The 8,608-nt window shown below is 47.2% G+C and overlaps 1 long non-coding RNA gene across 1 annotated transcript in view; it reads right to left on the minus strand.

Moving 5' to 3' along the window:
* Nucleotides 1–8,381, minus strand: part of LOC147016025 (uncharacterized) — a 39,137-nt gene extending 30,756 nt beyond the window's left edge. Inside the window, exon 1 of the long non-coding RNA XR_015049978.1 lies at nucleotides 8,081–8,381. This is a non-coding gene — a long non-coding RNA (uncharacterized LOC147016025). The remainder of the gene's footprint in view (nucleotides 1–8,080) is intronic.
* Between the last annotated feature and the right edge of the window lie 227 nt (nucleotides 8,382–8,608).

Here is an 8,608-nt window from a genome sequence, read left to right on the forward strand (position 1 = left end):
GTTCGCACCAGCCATCCCTTCACTCTCGGTAGGCCGCTGGACTCACCGTGGTAAAAGATCGCTGAAATCTGAGGGAGGTTATTCTGTGGCTTTGTGGGGTCTCAAGACAGGACGCTAGCCTCTCCCTTATTCCCCTCCAGGAAGGGAACATAGGGATTGGGAGTAGGCTAAGATGACGAGAGGTTAGCCAGACAGAGACAATAAAGGGAGTTCGGGACGATTTATAAAAGTGAATAAAGAGAAAAAAACAATAATAAAAAAATAACATGGGGCTAAAATTGGTTTTGCAAACTAAGGGTGTGGGTATGGACAGAGACAGGCAAAGGCGATAGGTTGGGGGGGGGAGACCGTAGGGTAGGTCCGAACCTGCCTTCAGAGTGACCACACTCCCTCCCAGAATGAGACGAGGCCGGCCAGCTTCACCTGCCGGCCAGTTGTGCTACAGCGGCCTGTTCCAGCTTCGCCATGCCTTGTCTGCCTGCCTCTGCCAGAACCCCATGCCTCCTACCCTTGTATTCTTGCATTTGCCCCTGTGCCCATTCCATCACCATGTGCACCAGGATCGTCGCGCAAGTTGCGGGGACTGCCCTGCAGGCAGCCCCGTCGACCATTGTGTTTGCTTGCGTCCATGTCCATCCAGTTCATCGCAGGGAGGAGCCTGGGACTGCATTGGGCAGCTGGCTACCTCCCTGCACTGGTGTTCATTCCTGCATTCATTTCATGAGCCAGAGACTGCATTTGGGCAGCCTGGCTCCCTGCTTCAAGAATGGCCTGTGGGGTGGCGCATAGCCACCGGGTTGGGGTGAATTGCCTTCAGCAGCTGAAGAAACAAAAAACAAACAGCTGAAGAAATGTACCAGAAGGGGGCCATTTTGAACACGGCCCCGAAGACGTCTTGCCTTCAAGCTGCTGAGCACTCACCCACCTGAAAAACCGTTGGCATTGCTATGTACTTTTTCCCACAGAGTCCGTCAGTCCTGGGCCATGGTTTAGTGTAAATTTATAAGGTTACAGTAAAATTGTAAATGATTTTTGCTCCCCCTGCATGTTTGTCGTAGTGCCGGCAATTTAGATAAGTGTCCGAATGAGTGAATTTGTTTAGGTAGTTGCACAGCCCATAGGTTACTTATTTTTGGGACCCATACACCAAATGTCGCACTCAGGGATCCGAAGGTAAAACGTATTAGGGGAGAACTTACATATGAAGGCCCACGAACATTTGACGACTCTGGACGAGTCTGTAAAAAGGGGAGGGGTAGTGCTACGGTTGTGGAAATTCACAGAATACCATTCAGGTTCCCCAGAGATCAGTTATTTCGATAAGTATGTGTTTCAGGTTAGATTCCCCCACCGATTTATAACGGATCTTGTTCCTGTGCCAGGCAGTGAATCTTTGAGGTAGCCGTTATTCTTTTGTCTTTTATTTTTGACATCTCCACAACACCACCATCTTCTCGACAGCGCCATCAACATCGCGACACCATCACGCCCTCCTCAGCGACAGCGGCAAAATGCCGTTGACACAGGCACGCCACGCCGCATTGGAGGCCACATTCTACCGTCTGTGTCCAAACAAGCCGTGAAGCGGCTGATTTGCATATTCGGATCAAGATGAGGTCTGCCTTGGAAAGGACTGGCCAATCAGAAATGGGGTTTCCAAAAGGGGTGAAAGGGCAGAGGTGAAAGTCGGCGGAGCCAGCCTCGGGTGAAGGTTCGAAGGGTGGGCACCCCCACCTGATAAAAAGGGCGGAGTCGCAACAGCGAGTGGCGAGTTGGGTGGGATCGAGACACAACGGGAGAAGTCAAGTGGTTCAGTTCCGTGGGCCAGTTGAGCGTGGAGAGCGGGGGTCGAGCGAGCTGCGTCGCGGTCCGGGCAGACGTCCCTGAAAGCTTCGAGCGGTGCTGAGGAGTGAATGGGTCCTAAAAGAGCATCAACTCTAAGAGAGCAAGGCCCGTTCGCTCCTCTGCAGCGTCGTCGGCCAGGCCTGATTGACCAGGCCGTGGAGAAGGCCAAGCGACCAAGGAAAGCCGTAACACTATATATACTTAGGGTAATTGTGTGAACCAATGACTGAGCTTATTCACCACCAGTATGCATTACAAAAATGCACATAACTCGAAATTGAGTGAATATCGATGTTTGTAGTCCTCGGCATGCACTGTCTGGTCCCAAGAGCTCTAAAATGAAGTATCATCCAGTATTAAATGTGCTGTGGTTACGATGTTTACCCTGTTCAGACACAATCTGAAGGGTGACCCTGCTGAAAAGCATCATTGGCATCTCTGCCAACCTGTAAGACCAGCCTGCGTTGCCCATGCTTCACTCCAGTGAAGAGCACACACCCACACCATACAGTTGTGTCTTCTTCTCTCTTGTTCATCCTGTGTCCTTGCAAAATATGATTGCATAGTCACTGAATCACTCCCCTCTTCTCGAAGAGTGTCTGTTGGAGTCTGAGGTTGTATTCTGTAGAAGCTTATGTTTTAGCTGTCTCGTCTGGGTTTCATTCCCAACTCGACTATAAACTGGCGAAGTGGCTCTTTGTAGGCCAGACATTGCATCACAATGTGAGAGGGTGTTTGGTGTGGGTGGGGTTCTTGCCATGGAAGGTGAGTTGTTGTTGTCACAATATCTTCATATACAACCTGTGGCTGTTGGTTGCGTCTTTTTCTGGAAGCGCAGCTGTGCTGTTTATGCAATGCCCCTGTTACCAGTGTTACCAGTAAGATGGTGCCCATTTTGCCAACCCCAGAAGGATGACAGGCTGAGTCCACCCACCTGGTGTTTCAACCTGGACAGGGGCTCGGACACAAGACCCTAAGATTTGAAGCCAGCCATCTTAATCGTTACGACAACAACAGGCATGGAAGGTGAGTGTGCTCATGGATTGGGTGATTTGGTTGGGATTGACGGGCGGGGTATCGATGTGGGTCAGCTGCAACAGGCCTATTGTGGTATCATCTTGTGTTGGGATCTTTTTGTAGTAAGTTGGTGTGTCGGATAAATATCCCGATCCTCCAATTACTTTATTTATGCACACCTCGACTCCACAGTATAAGCTTGATATCAAATTATTTCTCATTATTATTATTACAATAGGATATAATTCGCGATGTAATGAACGGTGGCTATAATATTTGTGCAATCTATCGAGTAAGGGAAGGATGTGTTGATAGTTAGTGACAGCAGCATATTAAGCTTTTAGAAAGTGGGGCGAGGAAAGGATGTGTTGGGTAGGAGTAGGTGTGTTTAGTGGATGCAGGGAAGCGGTTGCGGATACGGAGGTGTTAAGAAGGTTACGATAAGTTGGCCACTAATCAATAAAACGTCAGGTGGTATGACGTGTTGTAATCTCCCGCAGCAGAAGATCCGTCATGAGAACATTCACACATTTGTGAGTGAAACTCACGGCTTGCTTGGGAATTCTTAGGGAATTTTAATTGGAAAGAGCATTGTGCGAGACTTTCTCTGCTCCACTATGAACAGCTCGGCTCGTGTGAATGACATGCGCGTACGGCTCAGATTGGAGCAGCACAAGCACGAGGTGTGTACGAGATGAACATCAGCACGAAATTCAAATTAAAAATTACCACAATTACGTGAAAAAATTCATTGAAATGGGAATTACCAACACCTATGATCACGTCACGGCACCGATGTGAGAGGGGCTGCACCACAGAACCATGGATGTGCTCTCGACCACACAGTACCAGTTGCGATGATCCCATTGGTGCACTTGTTTCGCATCACACATGCGGTGTATCACAATATCATACATGTAGTGTTCCACAATATCATACATGTAGTGTATCAAAATATCATACATGTCGTGTATCACAATATCATACAAGTAGTGTTCCACAATATCATACATGTGGTGTATCACAATATCATACATTTGGTGTATTACAATATCATAAATGTGGTGTATCACAATATCATACATGTGGTGTATCACAATATCATACATGTAGTGTATCAAAATATCATACATGTCGTGTATCACAATATCATACAAGTAGTGTTCCACAATATCATACATGTGGTGTATCACAATATCATACATGTGGTGTATTACAATATCATAAATGTGGTGTATTACAATATCATAAATGTGGTGTATCACAATATCATACAAGTAGTGTTCCACAATATCATACATGTGGTGTATCACAATATCATACATTTGGTGTATTACAATATCATAAATGTGGTGTATCACAATATCATACATGTGGTGTATCACAATATCATACATGTGGTGTATCAATATCATACATGTAGTGTTCCACAATATACATGTGGTGTCACAATATCATACATGCGGAGTATCACAATATCATACATGTAGTGTTCCACAATATCACACATGTGGAGTATCACAATATCATACATGCAGAGTATCACAATATCATACATGCGGAGTATCACAATATCATACATGCGAAGTATCACAATATCATACATGCGGAGTATCACAATATCATACATGTAGTGTTCCACAATATCATACATGTAGTGTATCACAATATCATACACGTAGTGTTCCACAGTATCACTCATGCGGTGTATCACAATATTGCACATGCGGAGTATCACAATATCACACATGCGGTGTATCACAATATCACACATGCGGAGTATCACAATATCACACATGCGGTGTTCCACAATATCACACATGCGGTGTTCCACAATATCACACATGCGGTGCAACACAATATCATACAGGCGGTGCAACACAATATCATACATGCGGTGTCTCACAATATCATACGTGTGGTGTGTCACAATATCATACGTGTGGTGTATCACAATATCATACGTGTGGTGTATCACAATATCACACGTGTAGCGTATCACAATATCACACGTGTAGTGTATCACAATATCAAACGTGTAGTGTATCACAATATCATACATGTGTTGTGTCACAATATCGTACATGTGTCACAATATCATACATGTGCATCACAATATCATACATGTGCATCACAATATCATGCATGCGGTGTGTCACAATATCGTAAGTGTATCACAATATCATACATGTGGTGTCACAATATCATACATGTAGAGTGTCACAATATCTTACATGTAGTGTCACAATATCTTACATGTTGTGTCACAATATCATACATGTGGTGTTCCACAATATCATACATGTGGTGTGTCACAAAATCATACATGTAGTGTTCCACAAAATCATACATGCGGTGTGTTACAATATCGTACATGTGGTGTGTCACAATATGATACATGTGGTGTTCCACAATATCATACATGTAGTGTATCACAATATCATACATGTAGTGTTCCACAATATCATACATGCGGTGTGTCACAATACTGTTCCGGCTGTGGAAATTCGCAGAACACCATATAGGTCCTTGGTTAAGTTTTGCCGATAAGCCCGTGTTCATTTAGATTTCCCCACCGTTGTTTAATGGGAATTATTAGTGTCTCCCGGGCTGTGATCTTTGAGTTAGCCGTTTTTCTTTACTCTCGTTATTTTGGACCAACCACAACACCAACGACCAACCAGCTTCTCCACGCCACAACACCAACCACGATCGCCTCAACCACCAACCACAACAACCATGATCACCTCAACCACGATCACCTCAACCACCAACCACCCTCTCCACACCGCCTTCATAACAACGCCATCTCCCCACCATCTCCGAAACCGCATCTCCCCCACCCAAATAACATCGCCTCACCTTCATCCCTGAAGCGACATGTAGTGTACCAGCCGCGGCAAGTCCCCAGCGAACAGTGTCGCTGCAAACCGACGCGGGGGTTTCGTTGTCACCAGCAATGGTGATTTCACGCACGTCCGCTCTGTAAAAGCTTCGCCTCGGAAATCGGATCACAGGAGAAAAAGGGGCGGGGCCTGTGGATGTCAGATGTCAGAGAGCGCAAGTTTGGTGATTTCACGCACGTCCGCTCTGTTCAAGCTTCGCCTCGGAAATCGGATCACAGGAGAAAGATGGGCGGGGCCTGTGGAGGTCAGAGGTCAGAGAGCGGAGGTCAGATCTCGTCTCACCAACCCTATAAAAGGCCAAACGGAGCGCCAATTCGAAGTCGTAGTCATCGGTGTAGTCTGGAGGCGGTCGGAGAAGTCTGGAGCCGGAGGAGCACAGGCGGGGCGAAGTCCAGGGGAGTGGAGGACACGCGAGGCAGAGAGCGTGGCTGGGCCTGCAGTGCCGAGCAGACCTGCACGATCGTGTGGTGAGAGCCGGAGAGAGCTCGCCAGCCAGCGCCAAACGGTCTGAGGTGATCGGGCTTCGGGACACTCCGAGCGTTGCGGAGGAACGGACGGGTTCTTACAAAGAGCATCAACTTTGAAAGAGCATCCAAACCCGTTCGTTCCTCTCAGCGCGTCGCCGGCTGAGGCCCGACACCCGGCCGCCTGGCAAGGCCTGGGCGCAACCGCGGCTACGCTAGCTGCTGTGGGGAAAGAGCGTCGCGGGTCGCCCCATCGAGGCACCACGAGGGTGGAGGTAACCTGCAACGGTCTCGTGGGACTCCTTCGGTCCGCCAAGTCCCACGTAATAAAGACCTACGGGTCCAGTCTGACCCCCTTGTCTCTGAAGGGGTCTTTTCTTAATTTATTTGTGTGAATGTTGTGGCGCTGTGTCCTGAAAGTAGAACTGTGTAAGTGCTTGTGAATAATAATCATAGACGGTTGTAGTGCTTTTACCTTGCTCGTGTCTTGTCCCCTTCCCCCATTCGTTGCATCCCTGTTCACGTGTACATTATAAATAAATGTCCTTGTGTGAATGTTAACCCGTTGGTCATGTCCTTTTTCCCCAATTGAACTGCTATCTTGCTCTCGGAATAATAGCGGGCTTTGTAATAGCAAATAAATTAATTAGGTCCAGCGAGGTCTCCCGATAATGCACTGCTTGGTTATCACAGAACGGAACGAACCGCTTAAGCGGTTCGTGTCCAAGCAGACCTCGCTGAGGTACGGTCTCGGAAGGCTGCCTGCACAAATAATTAGGTATATCGACAATTCGGTGATTGACCCTGTCACGCACAGGTAGAGTGTTGACGAGGCCGTGGTGTGCGTTTGGAGCACACCCGTGACTGGTTTCCGGCGTTGTTCCGGAAGGTCGTGACTGAATTGTCCGTCCAGTGGGCAAGACGGCCGCCATTGGCCAAAGCGGCTGTTCGCACGCTGGGCGGTCGGAAGATTCGTAACAATATCATACATGTGGTGTGTCACAATATCATACTTGTGGTGTCACAATATTATGCATGCAGTGTGTCACAATATCATACATACAGTGTTCCACGATATCATACTTGTGGTGTCACAATATCAAACATGTAGTGTTCCATACTATCATACATGTGTGTCACAATATCATTCATGCGGTGTGTCAATATCATACATGTGTGTCACAATTTCATACATGCGGTCATTGCGGTGTCACAATATCATACATGTGGTGTGTCACAATATCATAGATGTGTGTCACTATCATAGATGTGTGCCACAATATCATACATGTGTCACAATATCATACATGTGTCACAATATCATACATGCGTGTGTCATATACATGTGGTGTAACACAATATCATACATGCAATATGTCAATATCATACGTGTAGTGTGCCACAATATCATACATGTGGTGTGTCACAATATCATACATGTGACGTGTCACAATATCATATATGTGGTGTGTCACTATCATACATGTGGTGTCACAATATCATATGTGTCATGTGCCACAATATCATACATGTGGTCTGCCACAATATCATACATGCAGTCACCACAATATCATACATAGTGTTCCACGATATCATACTTGTGGTGTGTCACAATATCATACATGTAGTGTTCCACACTATCATACATGTGTGTCACAATATCATACATGCGGTGTCACAATATCATACATGTTATGTTTCACACTATCATACATGTGTGTCACAATATCATACATGTAGTGTGCCATAATATACATGTGGTGTAAAACAATATCATACATGCGATATGTCACAATATCATACGTGTAGTGTGCCATAATATACATCTGATGTACCACAATATCATACATGCGGTGTGTCATCAGGTCGCGGCCCGGGGGTTCTTGCAAGGTGATTCATGGCACGGAGTTCGGTGTGGGCGATTCTTATCATGTCGTGAGGTCGGAGCTGAACATCTTTGCGGTGTAGGGTCATCTTGCCAGAAATGGAATGTTGCAGTTTCTGGCCATCGCAGCCGGGCCGCACAGGGGGTCGGGGCCAATCAGAGCGCCCGATTCGGGTGACGTCACCGAGCTTCGGGGTGGCCCCCCGCCCTGCATAGCGGGGCCTATAAAGGTCCGAGCGGATCCTTCTTTCTCTCTCTGCTGCCCTGCCTCGCCTTCTGCTCAAGCTGGACCTCGACTCCACCTTCTGTCGTCATCAGTGGGCTCCTCCTCCTCTTCTCCACCCACACGACGCTGACTCCACCCTCCCAACTCAAGCCCCTCCTTCACACTCACGTTCTTGATGCGAGCTGCCCCAAGCGAGAGACGATGCACCAGCTGTCGGGGGGGGGGGTACCGCGGTGCGGGGAACTCCCCCCAAACATATTGGTGG

The sequence above is a fragment of the Eptatretus burgeri genome, chromosome 12, assembly GCF_056783735.1.
Source record: "Eptatretus burgeri isolate ZD-2024b chromosome 12, Ebu_testis_v1, whole genome shotgun sequence".
In the NCBI taxonomy this organism is placed as follows: Eukaryota; Metazoa; Chordata; class Myxini; order Myxiniformes; family Myxinidae; genus Eptatretus; species Eptatretus burgeri.